This window comes from Rhinoderma darwinii, chromosome 5, assembly GCF_050947455.1.
Source record: "Rhinoderma darwinii isolate aRhiDar2 chromosome 5, aRhiDar2.hap1, whole genome shotgun sequence".
Lineage (NCBI taxonomy): Eukaryota > Metazoa > Chordata > Amphibia > Anura > Rhinodermatidae > Rhinoderma > Rhinoderma darwinii.
In genome coordinates this window covers 228303787-228327097 of record NC_134691.1, presented here as the reverse complement: position 1 = coordinate 228327097, position 23311 = coordinate 228303787, and the positions used below count along the sequence as shown (strand labels likewise).

The following is a 23311-nucleotide window of genomic DNA, read 5'->3' as shown; positions in this document are numbered from 1 at the left end:
AATCAGATTCCAAAAGTGTTTTTTCTCTTTGCCATTGTTTCTGTCTTTCTGAAGGGATCTCCCCTTTTAATCCCATTATTTCAACACCTGTTGGACAATGCATTTGTACAGTCATGTGTGATAATGAGCTCATTTATTAAATGCAATTAATGAATACATTGCCACCTCTTGTTGTGTGTGTGTGTGTGTGTGTCTTCTGTGTTTCTGTGTTTCCGGCATTTCACATTGGAACAGCTCATTCACCTTCCTTGTCTTCTCTCCGCCCTCCCTCCCTCCCTCCTAGGTAAGTTAAAGAGCTGCACCTGAGCCAGCCACTGATTGATGCAGCACCACAGTCAAATAGTGGAGTGGAGTGGAGTAGGGGAACAGCAAACAGCCATTAAAGCAGCCAGCCGCCTACCCGCCACAATGGACCTACCTGTGTACACTAGGTGGATGTGATGGAATGTACTGTCGTCCCTACATTTCAAGAAGAAGTAAGAATTGCAGTTGCAACAAACCCTTGCTTGCCTACAAAGAGAGCAGCAATTTGGATTTGTTACTATGTTACCTGGAAGAATAACAAACTGTGCAAGGATGGAGGTTGTAGGAGCAAAGAGAAGTTGTCTGTAAAGTTGGTGGATGCCTATTTTCCATTTTGCAGTCCCTTGTCTCCCTCTTGTGGCCTCCTGGAGGCAAATAAATGTGCAAAAAAAAGACAGCCTGGCGGCCGGCTGTTGCAGTGTTGCCCTCTCAGGCAACACTGAGTGACTGACTGAGCCTCACAGTCTTATATAAAGTTCAGACGGAACTTTGCACGTGTCATAGTGGAGCCCTCAGGATTCCAGAGCCAGCTTTCTGACATCATAATGGGGCCTGCCTCAGAGATAAAAGCCTGGGCCCAGGCAGTGTTGTTCAGTGCTGCTCAGCAGGCAGCACAGGACTGGATTAAAGCTGATACAAGGTGTGAAGGAACAAGGGGTGGCTGTGGGCATGCACTTGCTGCCGCTGCCAGTGTTTATCTGCATGGCAGGAGGGCATTTGGGCGTTGCCAGGAAGGCGTTTTTATGTAGATTCCTCCTCTTTCAGCACTGCATTGTGGTGCAAGCAAAAGAAGCAAATCCTGTCTGGCTTCCTCTCCGGCCTTTATTCACCTCCCGCTTAGTAGCTGTAAATGTGTGTGAGCCTGCAGGGCCCCATGGAATTGCCTAGGAGTAGGCTGAATCGCTGCAAGGGGTGAACAGCAGTATGGGACAGGCTCGGGCAAGGCAAGGGCCGCTCGGGTTATCGCTTCTCGGCCTTTTGGCTAAGATCAAGTGTAGTATCTGTTCTTATCAGTTTAATATCTGATACGTCCCCTATCTGGGGACCATATATTAAATGGATTTTTAGAACAGGGAGATGGAAATAGAGCTTGCTCTGTCCACTCCACGCATTGACCTGGTATTGCAGTATTTCCAGGACCGGTGCACCCTTCCCTTATGTGTTGACTAAAATCAGATTCCAAAAGTGTTTTTTCTCTTTGCCATTGTTTCTGTCTTTCTGAAGGGATCTCCCCTTTTAATCCCATTATTTCAACACCTGTTGGACAATGCATTTGTACAGTCATGTGTGATAATGAGCTCATTTATTAAATGCAATTAATGAATACATTGCCACCTCTTGTTGTGTGTGTGTGTGTGTGTGTCTTCTGTGTTTCTGTGTTTCCGGCATTTCACATTGGAACAGCTCATTCACCTTCCTTGTCTTCTCTCCGCCCTCCCTCCCTCCCTCCTAGGTAAGTTAAAGAGCTGCACCTGAGCCAGCCACTGATTGATGCAGCACCACAGTCAAATAGTGGAGTGGAGTGGAGTAGGGGAACAGCAAACAGCCATTAAAGCAGCCAGCCGCCTACCCGCCACAATGGACCTACCTGTGTACACTAGGTGGATGTGATGGAATGTACTGTCGTCCCTACATTTCAAGAAGAAGTAAGAATTGCAGTTGCAACAAACCCTTGCTTGCCTACAAAGAGAGCAGCAATTTGGATTTGTTACTATGTTACCTGGAAGAATAACAAACTGTGCAAGGATGGAGGTTGTAGGAGCAAAGAGAAGTTGTCTGTAAAGTTGGTGGATGCCTATTTTCCATTTTGCAGTCCCTTGTCTCCCTCTTGTGGCCTCCTGGAGGCAAATAAATGTGCAAAAAAAAGACAGCCTGGCGGCCGGCTGTTGCAGTGTTGCCCTCTCAGGCAACACTGAGTGACTGACTGAGCCTCACAGTCTTATATAAAGTTCAGACGGAACTTTGCACGTGTCATAGTGGAGCCCTCAGGATTCCAGAGCCAGCTTTCTGACATCATAATGGGGCCTGCCTCAGAGATAAAAGCCTGGGCCCAGGCAGTGTTGTTCAGTGCTGCTCAGCAGGCAGCACAGGACTGGATTAAAGCTGATACAAGGTGTGAAGGAACAAGGGGTGGCTGTGGGCATGCACTTGCTGCCGCTGCCAGTGTTTATCTGCATGGCAGGAGGGCATTTGGGCGTTGCCAGGAAGGCGTTTTTATGTAGATTCCTCCTCTTTCAGCACTGCATTGTGGTGCAAGCAAAAGAAGCAAATCCTGTCTGGCTTCCTCTCCGGCCTTTATTCACCTCCCGCTTAGTAGCTGTAAATGTGTGTGAGCCTGCAGGGCCCCATGGAATTGCCTAGGAGTAGGCTGAATCGCTGCAAGGGGTGAACAGCAGTATGGGACAGGCTCGGGCAAGGCAAGGGCCGCTCGGGTTATCGCTTCTCGGCCTTTTGGCTAAGATCAAGTGTAGTATCTGTTCTTATCAGTTTAATATCTGATACGTCCCCTATCTGGGGACCATATATTAAATGGATTTTTAGAACAGGGAGATGGAAATAGAGCTTGCTCTGTCCACTCCACGCATTGACCTGGTATTGCAGTATTTCCAGGACCGGTGCACCCTTCCCTTATGTGTTGACTAAAATCAGATTCCAAAAGTGTTTTTTCTCTTTGCCATTGTTTCTGTCTTTCTGAAGGGATCTCCCCTTTTAATCCCATTATTTCAACACCTGTTGGACAATGCATTTGTACAGTCATGTGTGATAATGAGCTCATTTATTAAATGCAATTAATGAATACATTGCCACCTCTTGTTGTGTGTGTGTGTGTGTGTGTCTTCTGTGTTTCTGTGTTTCCGGCATTTCACATTGGAACAGCTCATTCACCTTCCTTGTCTTCTCTCCGCCCTCCCTCCCTCCCTCCTAGGTAAGTTAAAGAGCTGCACCTGAGCCAGCCACTGATTGATGCAGCACCACAGTCAAATAGTGGAGTGGAGTGGAGTAGGGGAACAGCAAACAGCCATTAAAGCAGCCAGCCGCCTACCCGCCACAATGGACCTACCTGTGTACACTAGGTGGATGTGATGGAATGTACTGTCGTCCCTACATTTCAAGAAGAAGTAAGAATTGCAGTTGCAACAAACCCTTGCTTGCCTACAAAGAGAGCAGCAATTTGGATTTGTTACTATGTTACCTGGAAGAATAACAAACTGTGCAAGGATGGAGGTTGTAGGAGCAAAGAGAAGTTGTCTGTAAAGTTGGTGGATGCCTATTTTCCATTTTGCAGTCCCTTGTCTCCCTCTTGTGGCCTCCTGGAGGCAAATAAATGTGCAAAAAAAAGACAGCCTGGCGGCCGGCTGTTGCAGTGTTGCCCTCTCAGGCAACACTGAGTGACTGACTGAGCCTCACAGTCTTATATAAAGTTCAGACGGAACTTTGCACGTGTCATAGTGGAGCCCTCAGGATTCCAGAGCCAGCTTTCTGACATCATAATGGGGCCTGCCTCAGAGATAAAAGCCTGGGCCCAGGCAGTGTTGTTCAGTGCTGCTCAGCAGGCAGCACAGGACTGGATTAAAGCTGATACAAGGTGTGAAGGAACAAGGGGTGGCTGTGGGCATGCACTTGCTGCCGCTGCCAGTGTTTATCTGCATGGCAGGAGGGCATTTGGGCGTTGCCAGGAAGGCGTTTTTATGTAGATTCCTCCTCTTTCAGCACTGCATTGTGGTGCAAGCAAAAGAAGCAAATCCTGTCTGGCTTCCTCTCCGGCCTTTATTCACCTCCCGCTTAGTAGCTGTAAATGTGTGTGAGCCTGCAGGGCCCCATGGAATTGCCTAGGAGTAGGCTGAATCGCTGCAAGGGGTGAACAGCAGTATGGGACAGGCTCGGGCAAGGCAAGGGCCGCTCGGGTTATCGCTTCTCGGCCTTTTGGCTAAGATCAAGTGTAGTATCTGTTCTTATCAGTTTAATATCTGATACGTCCCCTATCTGGGGACCATATATTAAATGGATTTTTAGAACAGGGAGATGGAAATAGAGCTTGCTCTGTCCACTCCACGCATTGACCTGGTATTGCAGTATTTCCAGGACCGGTGCACCCTTCCCTTATGTGTTGACTAAAATCAGATTCCAAAAGTGTTTTTTCTCTTTGCCATTGTTTCTGTCTTTCTGAAGGGATCTCCCCTTTTAATCCCATTATTTCAACACCTGTTGGACAATGCATTTGTACAGTCATGTGTGATAATGAGCTCATTTATTAAATGCAATTAATGAATACATTGCCACCTCTTGTTGTGTGTGTGTGTGTGTGTGTCTTCTGTGTTTCTGTGTTTCCGGCATTTCACATTGGAACAGCTCATTCACCTTCCTTGTCTTCTCTCCGCCCTCCCTCCCTCCCTCCTAGGTAAGTTAAAGAGCTGCACCTGAGCCAGCCACTGATTGATGCAGCACCACAGTCAAATAGTGGAGTGGAGTGGAGTAGGGGAACAGCAAACAGCCATTAAAGCAGCCAGCCGCCTACCCGCCACAATGGACCTACCTGTGTACACTAGGTGGATGTGATGGAATGTACTGTCGTCCCTACATTTCAAGAAGAAGTAAGAATTGCAGTTGCAACAAACCCTTGCTTGCCTACAAAGAGAGCAGCAATTTGGATTTGTTACTATGTTACCTGGAAGAATAACAAACTGTGCAAGGATGGAGGTTGTAGGAGCAAAGAGAAGTTGTCTGTAAAGTTGGTGGATGCCTATTTTCCATTTTGCAGTCCCTTGTCTCCCTCTTGTGGCCTCCTGGAGGCAAATAAATGTGCAAAAAAAAGACAGCCTGGCGGCCGGCTGTTGCAGTGTTGCCCTCTCAGGCAACACTGAGTGACTGACTGAGCCTCACAGTCTTATATAAAGTTCAGACGGAACTTTGCACGTGTCATAGTGGAGCCCTCAGGATTCCAGAGCCAGCTTTCTGACATCATAATGGGGCCTGCCTCAGAGATAAAAGCCTGGGCCCAGGCAGTGTTGTTCAGTGCTGCTCAGCAGGCAGCACAGGACTGGATTAAAGCTGATACAAGGTGTGAAGGAACAAGGGGTGGCTGTGGGCATGCACTTGCTGCCGCTGCCAGTGTTTATCTGCATGGCAGGAGGGCATTTGGGCGTTGCCAGGAAGGCGTTTTTATGTAGATTCCTCCTCTTTCAGCACTGCATTGTGGTGCAAGCAAAAGAAGCAAATCCTGTCTGGCTTCCTCTCCGGCCTTTATTCACCTCCCGCTTAGTAGCTGTAAATGTGTGTGAGCCTGCAGGGCCCCATGGAATTGCCTAGGAGTAGGCTGAATCGCTGCAAGGGGTGAACAGCAGTATGGGACAGGCTCGGGCAAGGCAAGGGCCGCTCGGGTTATCGCTTCTCGGCCTTTTGGCTAAGATCAAGTGTAGTATCTGTTCAAGCTGAGGTTAGTAATCATCCCTGCCGGTGGTACGTGGGCCATCGTAGGGGGATGACAGAACGCCGAGGTGAGGGCAGGGAACCACAACGGTCATCGCTCTGGTGTACGCATTTGGTTTAAAGGTACCATTTGTAGGTGACCAGGCGACCGCCGGATCGAGGTCATTAGGCCGGGTAGTTTGGAAGCCCGAGTTGCTATGTGCCCCAGGGCTGGTGACCCTGGGGTGCCCTAACTCACTGGGGGTGGGATCCCACTGAGTGAAGGCACACTTGCACGCACTCTCTTTCACGCTATATGAGCACACACCTTTATTCTCCCGGCCTTCTGGCTGGGAGATGAGGAATTTTTTATACCTGGCGGATGTCCAGGCTGTATCACAGCGCACATCCACTTATTTAATTTTGTTTTTCACTGTGTGTTTGTCACGTTTGTCACAAGGATTTTGGGATGCGGTGCCCTTTTGGGACCCTCCTGAGGTCTAGGGGGAAAATGTGTGGCCTTCTGGTTCCTTTTTCCCCTGCAACCCGGCCTCCCTTCTTCGGAGGGGAGGTGCAACTAGGATGCAGGCTCCTAGGTGGACACTGGGGTGGCAGCCCAGGTAGAAGCCTAGGAGTGTGTTTGGGTCTCCCTAAGCTTCGGCGAGGGGGGACCATCGATCCTTGATCCTCTAGGCCTATGGTTTGGAGGGTCAGGGAATGGTTATGCGGGGCCTCTCTCTTTTAAGAGAAGGGCTGCGATAGACCGCATCCTTGTGCACTTTTTGTGTGGCACCTCTGCACTTTTTATGCACTTGGGTGATAGAAAGCACGACTCGGGCTTTCAATAAAAAAAAAAAAAAATCTGTTCTTATCAGTTTAATATCTGATACGTCCCCTATCTGGGGACCATATATTAAATGGATTTTTAGAACAGGGAGATGGAAATAGAGCTTGCTCTGTCCACTCCACGCATTGACCTGGTATTGCAGTATTTCCAGGACCGGTGCACCCTTCCCTTATGTGTTGACTAAAATCAGATTCCAAAAGTGTTTTTTCTCTTTGCCATTGTTTCTGTCTTTCTGAAGGGATCTCCCCTTTTAATCCCATTATTTCAACACCTGTTGGACAATGCATTTGTACAGTCATGTGTGATAATGAGCTCATTTATTAAATGCAATTAATGAATACATTGCCACCTCTTGTTGTGTGTGTGTGTGTGTCTTCTGTGTTTCTGTGTTTCCGGCATTTCACATTGGAACAGCTCATTCACCTTCCTTGTCTTCTCTCCGCCCTCCCTCCCTCCTAGGTAAGTTAAAGAGCTGCACCTGAGCCAGCCACTGATTGATGCAGCACCACAGTCAAATAGTGGAGTGGAGTGGAGTAGGGGAACAGCAAACAGCCATTAAAGCAGCCAGCCGCCTACCCGCCACAATGGACCTACCTGTGTACACTAGGTGGATGTGATGGAATGTACTGTCGTCCCTACATTTCAAGAAGAAGTAAGAATTGCAGTTGCAACAAACCCTTGCTTGCCTACAAAGAGAGCAGCAATTTGGATTTGTTACTATGTTACCTGGAAGAATAACAAACTGTGCAAGGATGGAGGTTGTAGGAGCAAAGAGAAGTTGTCTGTAAAGTTGGTGGATGCCTATTTTCCATTTTGCAGTCCCTTGTCTCCCTCTTGTGGCCTCCTGGAGGCAAATAAATGTGCAAAAAAAAGACAGCCTGGCGGCCGGCTGTTGCAGTGTTGCCCTCTCAGGCAACACTGAGTGACTGACTGAGCCTCACAGTCTTATATAAAGTTCAGACGGAACTTTGCACGTGTCATAGTGGAGCCCTCAGGATTCCAGAGCCAGCTTTCTGACATCATAATGGGGCCTGCCTCAGAGATAAAAGCCTGGGCCCAGGCAGTGTTGTTCAGTGCTGCTCAGCAGGCAGCACAGGACTGGATTAAAGCTGATACAAGGTGTGAAGGAACAAGGGGTGGCTGTGGGCATGCACTTGCTGCCGCTGCCAGTGTTTATCTGCATGGCAGGAGGGCATTTGGGCGTTGCCAGGAAGGCGTTTTTATGTAGATTCCTCCTCTTTCAGCACTGCATTGTGGTGCAAGCAAAAGAAGCAAATCCTGTCTGGCTTCCTCTCCGGCCTTTATTCACCTCCCGCTTAGTAGCTGTAAATGTGTGTGAGCCTGCAGGGCCCCATGGAATTGCCTAGGAGTAGGCTGAATCGCTGCAAGGGGTGAACAGCAGTATGGGACAGGCTCGGGCAAGGCAAGGGCCGCTCGGGTTATCGCTTCTCGGCCTTTTGGCTAAGATCAAGTGTAGTATCTGTTCTTATCAGTCCTTGTAAGGATAGATAGCTCGGAGAACCACTGGGGGCTATAAACACTAGCTTAGCGATCCAAGAGCGTTCCAGACGAAGCCGGCGACGAACTGCGGAGAAGAACCAGCGAAGACGACGATCCAGAAGGGAGAAGCCGCCATCGAGGAAGAAGCTCCGGGAGATCGCTGCCGGGAAGAAGAAGGAGAACTTCGGAGAAGAGCCGCTGCTGAAGGGGATCTTCGAAGAAGCTCGGCCGCAGAAGAAGAAGCTCGACGAGGAACCGCTGCGGAAGAAATTTCGTGGAAGAACCTCGGCCAGCAAAGAGAAGATTTGCATAGCTCCGCCCCCTTCGGGAAAGAGCTATCGAAGATCCTCCCCAAGCGACAGGAACAGCTGGAAGAAGCCATGGCCTCAACCAGCAACCCTGCCACCCAGAAGGAGAAGGCTGATGGACCAGGTGAGCCGGCCCAGGCCAGGACATCTCCTCCTGAAGCCTCCTCAAGCGGACAGGCCACCAGGAAGCCGAACCAGGCTGCTCCAACCCTGGAGCCCTGGATGAAGCAGACGGTGGCCCTGAAGCTGAAGGAGGTGGACGGGAGAGTGCCGGACATGACGGAAGAAGTGTTCTGCCAGAAGATGCTCCTGGACCAGGGCTTCGCTAAGCCGGAGACCATCAGCATCCAGGCCTTCATGACCGGGATGTTCTTCGTGACCTTCGCTTCGATCAACATCTGCAGAAGGTACTGGGAGATGGTGAAAGCGGCGAGGCCTGAATCCCCTTTCTCTCGCTTTGTGGGCAACTGCCCTGTCCAAAGAGAGGAAAGGCGGGTGACGGTCTCAATGCGGAACCCACACACCCCCGGCAAAGACATCACCACGCTCCTGAAGCGGTTCTGCACAGTGGTGAGGGAACCCACCCACATCCTGAACGGACTCGGCTTCTGGACTGGCAAGTGGTCGGTAATCGTCCGACTCAACAAGGATTCAAGCGCGGAAGACGGCCTCCAGCACCTGCCCCAGTCATTCTCGCTGGGCAACTCCTACGGCCTCATCTACTACCCGGACATGCCGCAGATCTGCAGGAGATGCAGCAAGAAGGGTCATTCGATGAAGGACTGCAAGGAGGACGCCTGCAAGAACTGCCGGGTAACAGGACACGAGACCAAAGACTGCCCGAAACGGACAATGTGCAACCTCTGCGGACAAGCAGCCCACTCTTACAAGGACTGCCCGAAGAGGGATCGATCCTGGGCAACTGTAGCAGCGAAAGCTCCAGCCAGAGGGAACCCCGCCCCAGCCAGAGCTCCAGCGGCACAGAAGACCGGGAAAAAGAAGGATGGTAAGAAGACGACAGTCCCTCCCCCCCCTCTCCCGGCCCTCCCTCGCCCTACCCTTCCCACCCTCCCTCGCCCGGCCCTCCCCACCCCCCCGTCCCCAACCCCTGTCACCCCCACTGAGGCTCTCACCTTCTCCTACCCACCCATCTCAGTGGTCCTGTCACCTGCACCTCTCCCAACCCAGCCTCCCTTCTCCCCAGCTCCAGCAGCACTAACATCTTCCTCTCCAGCTGCTGGAGTCCTCTCCCTGGAGGATTTTCCCCCTCTTGTCTCCTCAGGTGCCATCCAGAGGAAGAGAAAGGTGAGGGACAGCCCAGCGGCTGAGTCCTCAAAGCGACAAGTCGTGGAAATCTGCGAAGATTCCCTTGCGCAGCAGGAGGAAATGGAGCAGATGGTGGAGGAACTCGTGTCTGAACCTGAGGTCATCGACTTCACAACAGACATCCAGGTGGCTACAATCCTGGAACAATTTTTGTCAGAGGGCCTGCTGGATCTTTCGGACCCACCAAGCGAGGAGGATCCGCCCGACCGGACTGGTAACTAAGGTGTATCGTTTGCACTAACCTTCTTTATTCTCCCCCATGGCTGCTAAACTTAACATCTTTAGCCTCAATGTGAGGAGTGTTAGAGATAGGACTAGATGTCAGATGGTGCTAACTTTTCTTTCCAAGCAGTCGAGTGATATATTTATGCTGCAGGAATGTACTCTCCCCTCTTCCAGGTCATATCATCACCTGGCCAGGCAGTGGACCCATGGCCCGTCCTACTGGTCTGGTGGGGGCGACTGTAAGTCTGCAGGGGTTGCCATCCTGATTAGGGGAAGCGTATTTACTGTTGACTCTGTCCAGGAGCTCGTCTGCGGCCGCTTGTTGGTCGTAGACGGTTCCTGGGCGGGAGAGCCGATTAGGCTCATCAACGTGTACGCTCCCCCTATGAAGGCTGAGCGCCTGGAACTATTCCAGACCCTGCGGACCCAGCTCGCCACCACTAGGGCAGTGGTGATGGCCGGGGACTTCAACTGCCCCATCGAAGAGGATGGACGAAGTTCCGGCACTTCAATCAAGCTGGATGTCAGTTCCAAACTGCTTATCGAGATGGTAACCGAAGCATCCTTGCAGGACGTTGTGGGCTCCATGGGGATCGGCTCTGTGAACTATTCATGGAGCCGACCCGATGGCTCACTTCGTTCTCGGATTGACTTTGTGTTCACCTCCCGGGCAGTCAAGCAGCATGGGCACTCCATGATCCCCTGCTTCTTCTCTGACCACAGGGCCATTCTCTTCCAGGGTGCCATCGGCCACGGTTTTCCTCCCGGCCCTGGCTCCTGGAAGCTGAATTGTGCCCTGCTGGAAAGAGAGGAGGTACTGGCGGAACTTAGAGACGCCTATATTGTTTGGAGGAATGATAAAGTTTTCTTTGACAAAACCTGTGACTGGTGGGAATATGTTAAAGTTGAATTTCGTTGTTTCTTTCAGGCAAAAAGTCGTCAACAGGCGTGTGAGAGGAAGAGAGACTTCAGAGAGATGCAGCGTCAGCTGCGATCCCTGCAAGACCTCCTTCAATGCGGCTGGGACGTCAGGAAGGAGCTGGAGGAAGCCAAAAAGGGCCTGAAAAGGCACTTTGAGGAGGAATCCAAGCGAATTGTCTTTCGTTCCAAGGTGGAGAACCTGGAGAAGGGTGAGAAATGTAACTCGTTCTTTTTCAGGAAACTCCATGCCGGCCACACGCCCCTGAAGGAACTCCGAGATGAGACCGGAAACATGCATTCTGGGAAGAAGGAGGTGATGGGAGTCGTCACAGACTACTACCGAAGCCTCTACTCCCGGAAAACCACTGACCCCGAAGCCGCCGATAAATTCCTGTCAGGTATCACTAATCATCTTGATCCTGCAGGTACGGAGGCTATGGACGTACCCCTGACGGTGGAGGAACTGCTCTCTGCCGCTAAATCCTTCAGACCCGGCAGGACCCCGGGCAGTGATGGTCTCCCAGCAGAGCTCTATGTAGCGCTGGGGGACTTGATCTGTCCGGACCTGCTGGAGCTCTATGAGGAGATGGTGGTGGAGGGTAGAATGCCACCGTCCTTGAGAGAAGGCATGATCACGATCTTGTATAAGCGGAAGGGGGAGAGATGTGACCTGAAAAACTGGCGTCCCATCTCTCTCCTGAACGTGGACTACAAGATCCTCGCCAAAGTATTGACCAACAGACTGAAGGTTGTCATCGGACAGATCATCGGATCGGACCAAACCTGCGGCATTCCTGGCCGTAGGGTGGCCGACAGTCTTGCCCTGGTGAGGGACACGGTGCATTACATGCAAAGCCGCCGTACACACGCGGCCCTGGTCAGTCTGGATCAGGAGAAGGCTTTTGACCGGGTCTCTCACGAATTCATGGGTAAGGCTCTGCGTAGGCTGCGGCTTGGCAGGTTGTTCTGTTTGTATGTTAACCTGATGTATTGCGACATTTACAGCTCGGTGCTGGTGAACGGCTGGAAGACTGACCCCTTTCCTGTATCGTCGGGGGTTAGACAAGGCTGTCCTCTTTCACCTCTCCTTTTTGTTTGTGTTATAGAGCTCTTCGCAGAGGCTATCCGGCAGAATGGAGAGATCAGAGGGATCACCGCACCAGGTCCAGGACACTTCGAGGTCAAATGCTCGCTGTACATGGACGACGTGACCGTCTTCTGCGCTGACCAGAGTTCGGTGACTGCACTCGTCCAGACCTGTGAGGAGTTCGGACGCGCGTCAGGGGCAAAAGTCAACTGCGGGAAGTCGGAAGCCATGCTCTTCGGAAAGTGGTACCTGCCTTCTCCTGCCTCCTTCCCGTTTACTATCAAGCCGGACTTCATCAAAATTCTGGGAGTCTGGTTCGGTAAGGAAGGTGCAGCCCTAAAGTCGTGGGAAGAACGCTTGGCCAAAGTCAACCAAAGGATCGGACTGTGGAGCCTCAGACAACTCACTATTGAGGGCAAAGCAATGGTCCTGCGTAACGAAGTCTTGCCTGTGCTACAATACACTGCACAGGCATGGCCCCCTCTTGCCACCGTCTCGAGGGCCATTACCAGGACTGTGTTTCACTTCATCTGGGGCTCGAAAATGGACAGAGTAAAGCGGACTGTTATGTACAAGGAGCCCCGCAAAGGTGGGAAGGGTATACCCGACATTCCCACTCTGCTGCGGATCGCTTTTGTATGTGACTGTGTTCGTAGGACTCTGAGGACAGCAAACGGCTCTGCGGGCAAGGCCATGTCCCGCTACTTCCTCCTTCCCCTCTGGCGAGGTTTTGGCTGGGACAAGTGGGACAGCTCCTTCCCTTACAACTGGCACGCTCCCTGGTTCTACGGAGATGTCGTCCGGTTTGTGAGGGAGCATCAACTGGAGGGTCTTAAGCCCGACTTGTGGAAACCTAAGACGATCCACAAGCACATCAGAGCAAAGGACTCACTGGAGTCTGTTCCAGGGCTTCATGCCGACACGTTGGAGACTGTTTGGACTAACGTGTCATCTGGCAGGTTGACCAACGGGCACAAGGACATTTCATGGATGGCCATCCAGGGAGGACTGCCTCTTAGGTCATTCATGCATGCCCGCAACCTGTGCAAGACCCGGTACTGCCCCAGGTGCCCCTTCACGGAGGAAACATCTTTGCACATTTTCTGGCAGTGCCCCTTTGCACAGGGTCTGTTGAAAGCCTTGGAACATGAACTCAAGGACTCAGTACCCAGGAACAGACTGTCGTACCGCTCGGTACTTTATGGACTATTTCCTGGGAATACCACGGATGGAGCAATCCAGGAAGCCTGGCGCCTTATGAACTGCTTTAAGGACGCTATATGGTTCGCCAGGAACCGTCTGATTTTGCGGAGAGAGAGTGTGTCCGTCCAGGACTGCCGCAGGCTGATCCACAGCCTGCTCAGAGACTATTCCACCTGGGACAGCCCGGACGTCGATGAGGAAGAGGACTGATACTCCCCTTCCCCCCACTCTCCCTTCTTGTGTGTTGTCTTTCAATAAAGCTTCGGGCCTGTGATTTCCCCCTTCCCTATCCCCTCCTACCCACTCCCCTATCCCATCACTTGTCTGTAATGCTTTGTTGTTTGGCTTTAGTGAATGCAAGAATGTTAGTGTAGCATGTGGTGTAATGTATAGCATAGGCTAGCCTGTACTGTGTATTATACTGTCATGTTATGTTTGACGACTGTTATTATTTATTATTTGCTGCTTCATGGCTTGCGCTGCGTCGCAGTAATGTTTGTATGATGACGATTGATTGTCAATAAAGCAATTTTCAATCAAAAAAATCTGTTCTTATCAGTTTAATATCTGATACGTCCCCTATCTGGGGACCATATATTAAATGGATTTTTAGAACAGGGAGATGGAAATAGAGCTTGCTCTGTCCACTCCACGCATTGACCTGGTATTGCAGTATTTCCAGGACCGGTGCACCCTTCCCTTATGTGTTGACTAAAATCAGATTCCAAAAGTGTTTTTTCTCTTTGCCATTGTTTCTGTCTTTCTGAAGGGATCTCCCCTTTTAATCCCATTATTTCAACACCTGTTGGACAATGCATTTGTACAGTCATGTGTGATAATGAGCTCATTTATTAAATGCAATTAATGAATACATTGCCACCTCTTGTTGTGTGTGTGTGTGTGTCTTCTGTGTTTCTGTGTTTCCGGCATTTCACATTGGAACAGCTCATTCACCTTCCTTGTCTTCTCTCCGCCCTCCCTCCCTCCTAGGTAAGTTAAAGAGCTGCACCTGAGCCAGCCACTGATTGATGCAGCACCACAGTCAAATAGTGGAGTGGAGTGGAGTAGGGGAACAGCAAACAGCCATTAAAGCAGCCAGCCGCCTACCCGCCACAATGGACCTACCTGTGTACACTAGGTGGATGTGATGGAATGTACTGTCGTCCCTACATTTCAAGAAGAAGTAAGAATTGCAGTTGCAACAAACCCTTGCTTGCCTACAAAGAGAGCAGCAATTTGGATTTGTTACTATGTTACCTGGAAGAATAACAAACTGTGCAAGGATGGAGGTTGTAGGAGCAAAGAGAAGTTGTCTGTAAAGTTGGTGGATGCCTATTTTCCATTTTGCAGTCCCTTGTCTCCCTCTTGTGGCCTCCTGGAGGCAAATAAATGTGCAAAAAAAAGACAGCCTGGCGGCCGGCTGTTGCAGTGTTGCCCTCTCAGGCAACACTGAGTGACTGACTGAGCCTCACAGTCTTATATAAAGTTCAGACGGAACTTGTTGTTCAGTGCTGCTCAGCAGGCAGCACAGGACTGGATTAAAGCTGATACAAGGTGTGAAGGAACAAGGGGTGGCTGTGGGCATGCACTTGCTGCCGCTGCCAGTGTTTATCTGCATGGCAGGAGGGCATTTGGGCGTTGCCAGGAAGGCGTTTTTATGTAGATTCCTCCTCTTTCAGCACTGCATTGTGGTGCAAGCAAAAGAAGCAAATCCTGTCTGGCTTCCTCTCCGGCCTTTATTCACCTCCCGCTTAGTAGCTGTAAATGTGTGTGAGCCTGCAGGGCCCCATGGAATTGCCTAGGAGTAGGCTGAATCGCTGCAAGGGGTGAACAGCAGTATGGGACAGGCTCGGGCAAGGCAAGGGCCGCTCGGGTTATCGCTTCTCGGCCTTTTGGCTAAGATCAAGTGTAGTATCTGTTCTTATCAGTTTAATATCTGATACGTCCCCTATCTGGGGACCATATATTAAATGGATTTTTAGAACAGGGAGATGGAAATAGAGCTTGCTCTGTCCACTCCACGCATTGACCTGGTATTGCAGTATTTCCAGGACCGGTGCACCCTTCCCTTATGTGTTGACTAAAATCAGATTCCAAAAGTGTTTTTTCTCTTTGCCATTGTTTCTGTCTTTCTGAAGGGATCTCCCCTTTTAATCCCATTATTTCAACACCTGTTGGACAATGCATTTGTACAGTCATGTGTGATAATGAGCTCATTTATTAAATGCAATTAATGAATACATTGCCACCTCTTGTTGTGTGTGTGTGTGTGTGTGTGTGTGTGTCTTCTGTGTTTCTGTGTTTCCGGCATTTCACATTGGAACAGCTCATTCACCTTCCTTGTCTTCTCTCCGCCCTCCCTCCCTCCCTCCTAGGTAAGTTAAAGAGCTGCACCTGAGCCAGCCACTGATTGATGCAGCACCACAGTCAAATAGTGGAGTGGAGTGGAGTAGGGGAACAGCAAACAGCCATTAAAGCAGCCAGCCGCCTACCCGCCACAATGGACCTACCTGTGTACACTAGGTGGATGTGATGGAATGTACTGTCGTCCCTACATTTCAAGAAGAAGTAAGAATTGCAGTTGCAACAAACCCTTGCTTGCCTACAAAGAGAGCAGCAATTTGGATTTGTTACTATGTTACCTGGAAGAATAACAAACTGTGCAAGGATGGAGGTTGTAGGAGCAAAGAGAAGTTGTCTGTAAAGTTGGTGGATGCCTATTTTCCATTTTGCAGTCCCTTGTCTCCCTCTTGTGGCCTCCTGGAGGCAAATAAATGTGCAAAAAAAAGACAGCCTGGCGGCCGGCTGTTGCAGTGTTGCCCTCTCAGGCAACACTGAGTGACTGACTGAGCCTCACAGTCTTATATAAAGTTCAGACGGAACTTTGCACGTGTCATAGTGGAGCCCTCAGGATTCCAGAGCCAGCTTTCTGACATCATAATGGGGCCTGCCTCAGAGATAAAAGCCTGGGCCCAGGCAGTGTTGTTCAGTGCTGCTCAGCAGGCAGCACAGGACTGGATTAAAGCTGATACAAGGTGTGAAGGAACAAGGGGTGGCTGTGGGCATGCACTTGCTGCCGCTGCCAGTGTTTATCTGCATGGCAGGAGGGCATTTGGGCGTTGCCAGGAAGGCGTTTTTATGTAGATTCCTCCTCTTTCAGCACTGCATTGTGGTGCAAGCAAAAGAAGCAAATCCTGTCTGGCTTCCTCTCCGGCCTTTATTCACCTCCCGCTTAGTAGCTGTAAATGTGTGTGAGCCTGCAGGGCCCCATGGAATTGCCTAGGAGTAGGCTGAATCGCTGCAAGGGGTGAACAGCAGTATGGGACAGGCTCGGGCAAGGCAAGGGCCGCTCGGGTTATCGCTTCTCGGCCTTTTGGCTAAGATCAAGTGTAGTATCTGTTCTTATCAGTTTAATATCTGATACGTCCCCTATCTGGGGACCATATATTAAATGGATTTTTAGAACAGGGAGATGGAAATAGAGCTTGCTCTGTCCACTCCACGCATTGACCTGGTATTGCAGTATTTCCAGGACCGGTGCACCCTTCCCTTATGTGTTGACTAAAATCAGATTCCAAAAGTGTTTTTTCTCTTTGCCATTGTTTCTGTCTTTCTGAAGGGATCTCCCCTTTTAATCCCATTATTTCAACACCTGTTGGACAATGCATTTGTACAGTCATGTGTGATAATGAGCTCATTTATTAAATGCAATTAATGAATACATTGCCACCTCTTGTTGTGTGTGTGTGTGTGTGTGTGTGTGTGTCTTCTGTGTTTCTGTGTTTCCGGCATTTCACATTGGAACAGCTCATTCACCTTCCTTGTCTTCTCTCCGCCCTCCCTCCCTCCCTCCTAGGTAAGTTAAAGAGCTGCACCTGAGCCAGCCACTGATTGATGCAGCACCACAGTCAAATAGTGGAGTGGAGTGGAGTAGGGGAACAGCAAACAGCCATTAAAGCAGCCAGCCGCCTACCCGCCACAATGGACCTACCTGTGTACACTAGGTGGATGTGATGGAATGTACTGTCGTCCCTACATTTCAAGAAGAAGTAAGAATTGCAGTTGCAACAAACCCTTGCTTGCCTACAAAGAGAGCAGCAATTTGGATTTGTTACTATGTTACCTGGAAGAATAACAAACTGTGCAAGGATGGAGGTTGTAGGAGCAAAGAGAAGTTGTCTGTAAAGTTGGTGGATGCCTATTTTCCATTTTGCAGTCCCTTGTCTCCCTCTTGTGGCCTCCTGGAGGCAAATAAATGTGCAAAAAAAAGACAGCCTGGCGGCCGGCTGTTGCAGTGTTGCCCTCTCAGGCAACACTGAGTGACTGACTGAGCCTCACAGTCTTATATAAAGTTCAGACGGAACTTTGCACGTGTCATAGTGGAGCCCTCAGGATTCCAGAGCCAGCTTTCTGACATCATAATGGGGCCTGCCTCAGAGATAAAAGCCTGGGCCCAGGCAGTGTTGTTCAGTGCTGCTCAGCAGGCAGCACAGGACTGGATTAAAGCTGATACAAGGTGTGAAGGAACAAGGGGTGGCTGTGGGCATGCACTTGCTGCCGCTGCCAGTGTTTATCTGCATGGCAGGAGGGCATTTGGGCGTTGCCAGGAAGGCGTTTTTATGTAGATTCCTCCTCTTTCAGCACTGCATTGTGGTGCAAGCAAAAGAAGCAAATCCTGTCTGGCTTCCTCTCCGGCCTTTATTCACCTCCCGCTTAGTAGCTGTAAATGTGTGTGAGCCTGCAGGGCCCCATGGAATTGCCTAGGAGTAGGCTGAATCGCTGCAAGGGGTGAACAGCAGTATGGGACAGGCTCGGGCAAGGCAAGGGCCGCTCGGGTTATCGCTTCTCGGCCTTTTGGCTAAGATCAAGTGTAGTATCTGTTCTTATCAGTTTAATATCTGATACGTCCCCTATCTGGGGACCATATATTAAATGGATTTTTAGAACAGGGAGATGGAAATAGAGCTTGCTCTGTCCACTCCACGCATTGACCTGGTATTGCAGTATTTCCAGGACCGGTGCACCCTTCCCTTATGTGTTGACTAAAATCAGATTCCAAAAGTGTTTTTTCTCTTTGCCATTGTTTCTGTCTTTCTGAAGGGATCTCCCCTTTTAATCCCATTATTTCAACACCTGTTGGACAATGCATTTGTACAGTCATGTGTGATAATGAGCTCATTTATTAAATGCAATTAATGAATACATTGCCACCTCTTGTTGTGTGTGTGTGTGTGTGTGTGTGTGTGTCTTCTGTGTTTCTGTGTTTCCGGCATTTCACATTGGAACAGCTCATTCACCTTCCTTGTCTTCTCTCCGCCCTCCCTCCCTCCCTCCTAGGTAAGTTAAAGAGCTGCACCTGAGCCAGCCACTGATTGATGCAGCACCACAGTCAAATAGTGGAGTGGAGTGGAGTAGGGGAACAGCAAACAGCCATTAAAGCAGCCAGCCGCCTACCCGCCACAATGGACCTACCTGTGTACACTAGGTGGATGTGATGGAATGTACTGTCGTCCCTACATTTCAAGAAGAAGTAAGAATTGCAGTTGCAACAAACCCTTGCTTGCCTACAAAGAGAGCAGCAATTTGGATTTGTTACTATGTTACCTGGAAGAATAACAAACTGTGCAAGGATGGAGGTTGTAGGAGCAAAGAGAAGTTGTCTGTAAAGTTGGTGGATGCCTATTTTCCATTTTGCAGTCCCTTGTCTCCCTCTTGTGGCCTCCTGGAGGCAAATAAATGTGCAAAAAAAAGACAGCCTGGCGGCCGGCTGTTGCAGTGTTGCCCTCTCAGGCAACACTGAGTGACTGACTGAGCCTCACAGTCTTATATAAAGTTCAGACGGAACTTTGCACGTGTCATAGTGGAGCCCTCAGGATTCCAGAGCCAGCTTTCTGACATCATAATGGGGCCTGCCTCAGAGATAAAAGCCTGGGCCCAGGCAGTGTTGTTCAGTGCTGCTCAGCAGGCAGCACAGGACTGGATTAAAGCTGATACAAGGTGTGAAGGAACAAGGGGTGGCTGTGGGCATGCACTTGCTGCCGCTGCCAGTGTTTATCTGCATGGCAGGAGGGCATTTGGGCGTTGCCAGGAAGGCGTTTTTATGTAGATTCCTCCTCTTTCAGCACTGCATTGTGGTGCAAGCAAAAGAAGCAAATCCTGTCTGGCTTCCTCTCCGGCCTTTATTCACCTCCCGCTTAGTAGCTGTAAATGTGTGTGAGCCTGCAGGGCCCCATGGAATTGCCTAGGAGTAGGCTGAATCGCTGCAAGGGGTGAACAGCAGTATGGGACAGGCTCGGGCAAGGCAAGGGCCGCTCGGGTTATCGCTTCTCGGCCTTTTGGCTAAGATCAAGTGTAGTATCTGTTCTTATCAGTTTAATATCTGATACGTCCCCTATCTGGGGACCATATATTAAATGGATTTTTAGAACAGGGAGATGGAAATAGAGCTTGCTCTGTCCACTCCACGCATTGACCTGGTATTGCAGTATTTCCAGGACCGGTGCACCCTTCCCTTATGTGTTGACTAAAATCAGATTCCAAAAGTGTTTTTTCTCTTTGCCATTGTTTCTGTCTTTCTGAAGGGATCTCCCCTTTTAATCCCATTATTTCAACACCTGTTGGACAATGCATTTGTACAGTCATGTGTGATAATGAGCTCATTTATTAAATGCAATTAATGAATACATTGCCACCTCTTGTTGTGTGTGTGTGTGTGTGTGTGTGTGTGTCTTCTGTGTTTCTGTGTTTCCGGCATTTCACATTGGAACAGCTCATTCACCTTCCTTGTCTTCTCTCCGCCCTCCCTCCCTCCCTCCTAGGTAAGTTAAAGAGCTGCACCTGAGCCAGCCACTGATTGATGCAGCACCACAGTCAAATAGTGGAGTGGAGTGGAGTAGGGGAACAGCAAACAGCCATTAAAGCAGCCAGCCGCCTACCCGCCACAATGGACCTACCTGTGTACACTAGGTGGATGTGATGGAATGTACTGTCGTCCCTACATTTCAAGAAGAAGTAAGAATTGCAGTTGCAACAAACCCTTGCTTGCCTACAAAGAGAGCAGCAATTTGGATTTGTTACTATGTTACCTGGAAGAATAACAAACTGTGCAAGGATGGAGGTTGTAGGAGCAAAGAGAAGTTGTCTGTAAAGTTGGTGGATGCCTATTTTCCATTTTGCAGTCCCTTGTCTCCCTCTTGTGGCCTCCTGGAGGCAAATAAATGTGCAAAAAAAAGACAGCCTGGCGGCCGGCTGTTGCAGTGTTGCCCTCTCAGGCAACACTGAGTGACTGACTGAGCCTCACAGTCTTATATAAAGTTCAGACGGAACTTTGCACGTGTCATAGTGGAGCCCTCAGGATTCCAGAGCCAGCTTTCTGACATCATAATGGGGCCTGCCTCAGAGATAAAAGCCTGGGCCCAGGCAGTGTTGTTCAGTGCTGCTCAGCAGGCAGCACAGGACTGGATTAAAGCTGATACAAGGTGTGAAGGAACAAGGGGTGGCTGTGGGCATGCACTTGCTGCCGCTGCCAGTGTTTATCTGCATGGCAGGAGGGCATTTGGGCGTTGCCAGGAAGGCGTTTTTATGTAGATTCCTCCTCTTTCAGCACTGCATTGTGGTGCAAGCAAAAGAAGCAAATCCTGTCTGGCTTCCTCTCCGGCCTTTATTCACCTCCCGCTTAGTAGCTGTAAATGTGTGTGAGCCTGCAGGGCCCCATGGAATTGCCTAGGAGTAGGCTGAATCGCTGCAAGGGGTGAACAGCAGTATGGGACAGGCTCGGGCAAGGCAAGGGCCGCTCGGGTTATCGCTTCTCGGCCTTTTGGCTAAGATCAAGTGTAGTATCTGTTCTTATCAGTTTAATATCTGATACGTCCCCTATCTGGGGACCATATATTAAATGGATTTTTAGAACAGGGAGATGGAAATAGAGCTTGCTCTGTCCACTCCACGCATTGACCTGGTATTGCAGTATTTCCAGGACCGGTGCACCCTTCCCTTATGTGTTGACTAAAATCAGATTCCAAAAGTGTTTTTTCTCTTTGCCATTGTTTCTGTCTTTCTGAAGGGATCTCCCCTTTTAATCCCATTATTTCAACACCTGTTGGACAATGCATTTGTACAGTCATGTGTGATAATGAGCTCATTTATTAAATGCAATTAATGAATACATTGCCACCTCTTGTTGTGTGTGTGTGTGTGTGTGTGTGTGTGTCTTCTGTGTTTCTGTGTTTCCGGCATTTCACATTGGAACAGCTCATTCACCTTCCTTGTCTTCTCTCCGCCCTCCCTCCCTCCCTCCTAGGTAAGTTAAAGAGCTGCACCTGAGCCAGCCACTGATTGATGCAGCACCACAGTCAAATAGTGGAGTGGAGTGGAGTAGGGGAACAGCAAACAGCCATTAAAGCAGCCAGCCGCCTACCCGCCACAATGGACCTACCTGTGTACACTAGGTGGATGTGATGGAATGTACTGTCGTCCCTACATTTCAAGAAGAAGTAAGAATTGCAGTTGCAACAAACCCTTGCTTGCCTACAAAGAGAGCAGCAATTTGGATTTGTTACTATGTTACCTGGAAGAATAACAAACTGTGCAAGGATGGAGGTTGTAGGAGCAAAGAGAAGTTGTCTGTAAAGTTGGTGGATGCCTATTTTCCATTTTGCAGTCCCTTGTCTCCCTCTTGTGGCCTCCTGGAGGCAAATAAATGTGCAAAAAAAAGACAGCCTGGCGGCCGGCTGTTGCAGTGTTGCCCTCTCAGGCAACACTGAGTGACTGACTGAGCCTCACAGTCTTATATAAAGTTCAGACGGAACTTTGCACGTGTCATAGTGGAGCCCTCAGGATTCCAGAGCCAGCTTTCTGACATCATAATGGGGCCTGCCTCAGAGATAAAAGCCTGGGCCCAGGCAGTGTTGTTCAGTGCTGCTCAGCAGGCAGCACAGGACTGGATTAAAGCTGATACAAGGTGTGAAGGAACAAGGGGTGGCTGTGGGCATGCACTTGCTGCCGCTGCCAGTGTTTATCTGCATGGCAGGAGGGCATTTGGGCGTTGCCAGGAAGGCGTTTTTATGTAGATTCCTCCTCTTTCAGCACTGCATTGTGGTGCAAGCAAAAGAAGCAAATCCTGTCTGGCTTCCTCTCCGGCCTTTATTCACCTCCCGCTTAGTAGCTGTAAATGTGTGTGAGCCTGCAGGGCCCCATGGAATTGCCTAGGAGTAGGCTGAATCGCTGCAAGGGGTGAACAGCAGTATGGGACAGGCTCGGGCAAGGCAAGGGCCGCTCGGGTTATCGCTTCTCGGCCTTTTGGCTAAGATCAAGTGTAGTATCTGTTCTTATCAGTTTAATATCTGATACGTCCCCTATCTGGGGACCATATATTAAATGGATTTTTAGAACAGGGAGATGGAAATAGAGCTTGCTCTGTCCACTCCACGCATTGACCTGGTATTGCAGTATTTCCAGGACCGGTGCACCCTTCCCTTATGTGTTGACTAAAATCAGATTCCAAAAGTGTTTTTTCTCTTTGCCATTGTTTCTGTCTTTCTGAAGGGATCTCCCCTTTTAATCCCATTATTTCAACACCTGTTGGACAATGCATTTGTACAGTCATGTGTGATAATGAGCTCATTTATTAAATGCAATTAATGAATACATTGCCACCTCTTGTTGTGTGTGTGTGTGTGTGTGTGTGTGTGTCTTCTGTGTTTCTGTGTTTCCGGCATTTCACATTGGAACAGCTCATTCACCTTCCTTGTCTTCTCTCCGCCCTCCCTCCCTCCCTCCTAGGTAAGTTAAAGAGCTGCACCTGAGCCAGCCACTGATTGATGCAGCACCACAGTCAAATAGTGGAGTGGAGTGGAGTAGGGGAACAGCAAACAGCCATTAAAGCAGCCAGCCGCCTACCCGCCACAATGGACCTACCTGTGTACACTAGGTGGATGTGATGGAATGTACTGTCGTCCCTACATTTCAAGAAGAAGTAAGAATTGCAGTTGCAACAAACCCTTGCTTGCCTACAAAGAGAGCAGCAATTTGGATTTGTTACTATGTTACCTGGAAGAATAACAAACTGTGCAAGGATGGAGGTTGTAGGAGCAAAGAGAAGTTGTCTGTAAAGTTGGTGGATGCCTATTTTCCATTTTGCAGTCCCTTGTCTCCCTCTTGTGGCCTCCTGGAGGCAAATAAATGTGC

At 49.6% G+C, this 23311-nt stretch overlaps 1 protein-coding gene, 11 non-coding genes and 2 pseudogenes across 12 annotated transcripts in view; all 14 read left to right on the top strand.

Annotated features, from left to right (window-relative positions):
- Positions 1-23311, top strand: part of LOC142652561 (uncharacterized) — a 104040-nt gene that overhangs the window by 45442 nt on the left and 35287 nt on the right. The gene's annotated exons all lie outside the window — the stretch shown is intronic.
- Positions 1266-1456, top strand: LOC142653523 (U2 spliceosomal RNA). The gene has a single exon (XR_012848452.1). It is a non-coding gene; the product is annotated as a U2 spliceosomal RNA (small nuclear RNA).
- On the top strand, positions 2739-2929 carry LOC142653522 (U2 spliceosomal RNA). Its single transcript, XR_012848451.1, has one exon. It is a non-coding gene; the product is annotated as a U2 spliceosomal RNA (small nuclear RNA).
- On the top strand, positions 4212-4402 carry LOC142653521 (U2 spliceosomal RNA). Its single transcript, XR_012848450.1, has one exon. It is a non-coding gene; the product is annotated as a U2 spliceosomal RNA (small nuclear RNA).
- LOC142654568 (U2 spliceosomal RNA) lies at positions 5685-5754 on the top strand (annotated as a pseudogene).
- Positions 6542-6723, top strand: LOC142654165 (U2 spliceosomal RNA). The gene has a single exon (XR_012848906.1). It is a non-coding gene; the product is annotated as a U2 spliceosomal RNA (small nuclear RNA).
- On the top strand, positions 7998-8099 carry LOC142654506 (U2 spliceosomal RNA; annotated as a pseudogene).
- LOC142653862 (U2 spliceosomal RNA) lies at positions 13636-13824 on the top strand. Its single transcript, XR_012848716.1, has one exon. It is a non-coding gene; the product is annotated as a U2 spliceosomal RNA (small nuclear RNA).
- LOC142653520 (U2 spliceosomal RNA) lies at positions 15003-15193 on the top strand. The gene has a single exon (XR_012848449.1). It is a non-coding gene; the product is annotated as a U2 spliceosomal RNA (small nuclear RNA).
- On the top strand, positions 16484-16674 carry LOC142653518 (U2 spliceosomal RNA). The gene has a single exon (XR_012848447.1). It is a non-coding gene; the product is annotated as a U2 spliceosomal RNA (small nuclear RNA).
- Positions 17965-18155, top strand: LOC142653517 (U2 spliceosomal RNA). Its single transcript, XR_012848446.1, has one exon. It is a non-coding gene; the product is annotated as a U2 spliceosomal RNA (small nuclear RNA).
- Positions 19446-19636, top strand: LOC142653516 (U2 spliceosomal RNA). Its single transcript, XR_012848445.1, has one exon. It is a non-coding gene; the product is annotated as a U2 spliceosomal RNA (small nuclear RNA).
- On the top strand, positions 20927-21117 carry LOC142653515 (U2 spliceosomal RNA). Its single transcript, XR_012848444.1, has one exon. It is a non-coding gene; the product is annotated as a U2 spliceosomal RNA (small nuclear RNA).
- Positions 22408-22598, top strand: LOC142653514 (U2 spliceosomal RNA). Its single transcript, XR_012848443.1, has one exon. It is a non-coding gene; the product is annotated as a U2 spliceosomal RNA (small nuclear RNA).